The 3,634-nt window shown below is 43.9% G+C and overlaps 1 non-coding gene across 1 annotated transcript; it reads right to left on the bottom strand.

The window, feature by feature from the left end:
* Positions 1-1,748: 1,748 nt before the first annotated feature.
* On the bottom strand, positions 1,749-1,855 carry LOC145065231 (small nucleolar RNA R71). Its single transcript, XR_013688376.1, has one exon. It is a non-coding gene; the product is annotated as a small nucleolar RNA R71 (small nucleolar RNA).
* Between the last annotated feature and the right edge of the window lie 1,779 nt (positions 1,856-3,634).

A 3,634-nucleotide genomic window follows, 5' to 3' on the forward strand; every position in this document is an offset into this window, starting at 1 on the left:
GACCCGTGATGATGATAGTTGCACTTGTCGCACCAAGGAAGAGTACCAACATACCTACTGGAAGGTGCTTGAGCTACAGGAATAATAGCAGGAGTGGTAGCAGCATGAACAACCACTACTTGTTGTTTCTTGGAGGGCTCCTGCGAAGACTGTCCCTTTTGCTTGTTCCAAAACATCTTCCTCCCACCACTCGCCTTTGGTGGTTCGGGAGCGGCTGCCACTTCATCAAGATCAACCCTGTGATCTATTAGGGTCTGCGCCAGACACTTGGCACTGTCAAAAGTGGAAGGCTTAGCAGCCAAGACATTTCCTTGAGTTGGGGGCGTCAATCCATAAATGTACCTCTTTATCTTCTTGCTCTCTGGGGTGACCATCCCCGGATAGAGAAGAGCCAGATCGCAGAATCTAGTTGTATACGTAGCAATGTCGGAACCTCTCATCTTCAGGTTCCAAAGTTCATGTTCTAACTTCTGCATCTCGCCTCTTGGACAGTACTCAGCAAACATGAGTTCCTTTAAACTCTCCCAACCCTTGGCATTTGCTACTGGCAGAGTTAGGGATTTAACCCGACTATTCCACCAAGTCAATGCTCTGTCAGTGAAGGTGCAGACGGCAAACTTCACCTTGTTTGCCTCAGAACATGCACAAATCTCGAAAATTGATTCGATTTTCTCAAACGTTCAGGTTAGGGAAATGAGTCCTCCATTACCGTCGAAATATTTAAGCTTAGCATTCATGAAGTCTGTATAGGAACACTCCTTCGGGTGTCCCTAATTGCCATCAAGATTCTGGGAATGGGTACCGCTTCTTGATCCACTAGCACCACTAGGGTTTACTTTCGCCATCGCGGCAGCCATAGCGGCTGTAACTGCTACCTGGAACATGACAGGATCGAACTGAGGAGGTGGTGGCGTTGGGTCCGTTAGGGGATTGTTGTTCTTTCTGTTGGGTCTTTTCTTCGGAGGCATCTTGTTCTAAAAATAATGAAGAAGAAGAGGATGGTAAGTCCTATAGATTTTTGTTTTTATTTACTTTTTTTTCTTTTTACGCGTTTTTCATACTTTGGTTGCATTTGTTACATGACCCGAGGATCCAATACGCCTTTAGTCCCTCCACTTGAAGACCCGGAGTCCGCCCTAAAGAAAAACAAAGGAAAAGCCGTTGGAGAATCCGCTTCTTCGAAGAGCTCGCCTTTGAAGAATCTAAAGCCAGTTTTCAGAAAGAAGAAGAGCAGCAAATCAGGAGCATCCAGCACCTCTTCCTTGGCAAATGAAGACCCAATCAAGGAAGACACCATGAACGAGTCCGAAAGGGAAGAAAGCGAATTTGGAGAAGACAGTGATCTAGAAGGTGACTTTGACAACACCATGGCGAACATCGATGAAGTTCCCATGGGCGAATAGAAGAAGAGGATACGAGATAATACCAGCCGACTTGTGCAACCCGAAATTCCCACGACTACGACTTTTGAGCTCAAGGGTCACATACTTGCTCAACTCAAGGAGATCCCCTTTTACGGAAAAGACCACGAAGATGCTTATAAACACTTGCATGAATTCAATGATGTAGCTGATTACTTTAATGTTCCAAATGTGCCTCACGAAACTCAACTGCTTCGTATGCTTCCAGTTACATTCAAGGGTGCTGCAAAAGATTGGCTCAAGTCACTCCCTCCTAGATCCATCACTACATGGACTAAGATGAAAGAAGAATTCATTGACCAGTTTTTCCCACCTTCTAAAATAGCCAAGTTGAAGAAAGCTATAGCCAACTTTGAACAACAACCCGAAGAGTCCCCTTATGAGGCATGGGAGAGGTACAAAAGTCTACTAAGGAATTGCCCACATCATGATCTTAATAGCCAGCAAGAAGTCTCCATCTTCTATGATGGAGTCAATGTTACAACTCGGCAGCTCCTTGACTCGCAAGGACCCCTCACAAAGAAGGCACCCCCGGTGATCAAGGAAATAATTGAGGAGTTCTCTAAACATTCTAGAGAATATCACAACCCACGAAATGAAGTAAGTAGGGGTAGTGAACACGGTTAACGATGGCATGGCGGCAATGATGGCTAAACTAGATAGTTTAGATAGAAGGATGACTAAGATGGATCAAACAATCCATTCTATTCAGGTAGGATGTGAGAATTATAGAGGACCTCACCTCACTAAGGACTGTGACTTGGATGAGAATGGAAACAAGAAGGCTCAATTACTCTATTCAAGTGGCGACATATTTGATGATAACTGGCGAAAACCAAAAAAAAAAAAAAAGAATGGCTCCGTACGACGAGTACAAAAAGGCAAAGAAGGAGAAATTCAAGCAAAAAGAACGGGTTTCTATCAAAAGGAGGAGCCGGTTGTGGAGAAGAGAGCTGATTTGGAAGAGATGCTTACTAGATTTGTACCCGCGTCCGAGAAACGACACAATGATATCGATGCTACACTTAAATATCAACAAAATATGTTGAGAGAACACCAACTTATGATGAAAGCTCAACAAGCTTTACTTATGAATCAGCAAGAATCCATTCTCAACATAGAAAAGCAGCTAGGGCAACTTGCACAACAAGTGAATGAGAGAAGACCGGGTGGACTTCCAAGCAATACCGAAAGTAACCCGAAAGGCGCACATATAAACATTGTCACAACCAAGAGTGGGAAGATTATAACCCCTCTGGCCCCTATTCAGAATGAAGATCCGAAGTCGGTGCAAGAGAAGGAGGCAAAAGGGCAGAATCAAGATCAAAACCAGCTGAACCCAGACCCTAATCGCCGATTCCGCGATATGGACTCGACGAGTTCGACACCTGATTACAAAAATAAACCTCCTATTAAGTCATATCAGCCTCCACTACCATATCCAGCCCGAGCTAGACAAGAAAAGAATGAAGAAGACTACCAGAAATTTCAAGAACACATAAAGGCTCTTCAAATCAACATACCATTCATAGAAGCGGTTGCCCAAATGCCAAAATACGCCAAATTTCTCAAGGAGCTTCTAATGAATAGAAGAAAGATGGAAGAAGTGAAGAAGGTGGTCCTAAACGAGAACTGTTCAGCTGCTATGTTGAACAAACTTCCTAAGAAGAAAGGAGATCCGGGAAGTTTAACATTGCCCTGTCAATTTGGAAACTTGGCCACCATTTATGCACTAGCTGATTCAGGGGAAAATGTAAACCTCCTGCCTTATTCATTTTTCAAAAAGTTAGATCTCCCCGAGCCAAGACCCATTCACATGGCAATCCACCTAGCAAACAAAACGGTTACATTCCCTAGGGGAATTTGTGAAGATCTTTTGGTGATGGTGGACAAGTTCGTGTTCCCCGTGGACTTTATAGTTCTAGACATGGAAGCGGATCCCCAAATCCCGATCATATTAGGAAGACCTTTTCTCAATACAGCAAGCGTTATAGTCGACATCAGAGATTCTAAACTTACCCTTCGGGTAGGGGACGAGTCAGTCACTTTCGGAGTTGATCAAGCCATGAAGCATGCAAGGAGTAGTGATGACACGGCGTTTTCGATTGACATGATGAAGAGTTATTGGAAGATTGGAAAGAAGAAAATCCAAGCAAGTCCACCGTTTCATTTGAAGAAGATTTTGATGCTGAAAGGGACCTGATGGAGTTAGA

Source organism: Lactuca serriola, chromosome 7 (assembly GCF_051521515.1).
Source record: "Lactuca serriola cultivar US96UC23 chromosome 7, Lser_US96UC23_V15, whole genome shotgun sequence".
Taxonomy (NCBI): Eukaryota; Viridiplantae; Streptophyta; class Magnoliopsida; order Asterales; family Asteraceae; genus Lactuca; species Lactuca serriola.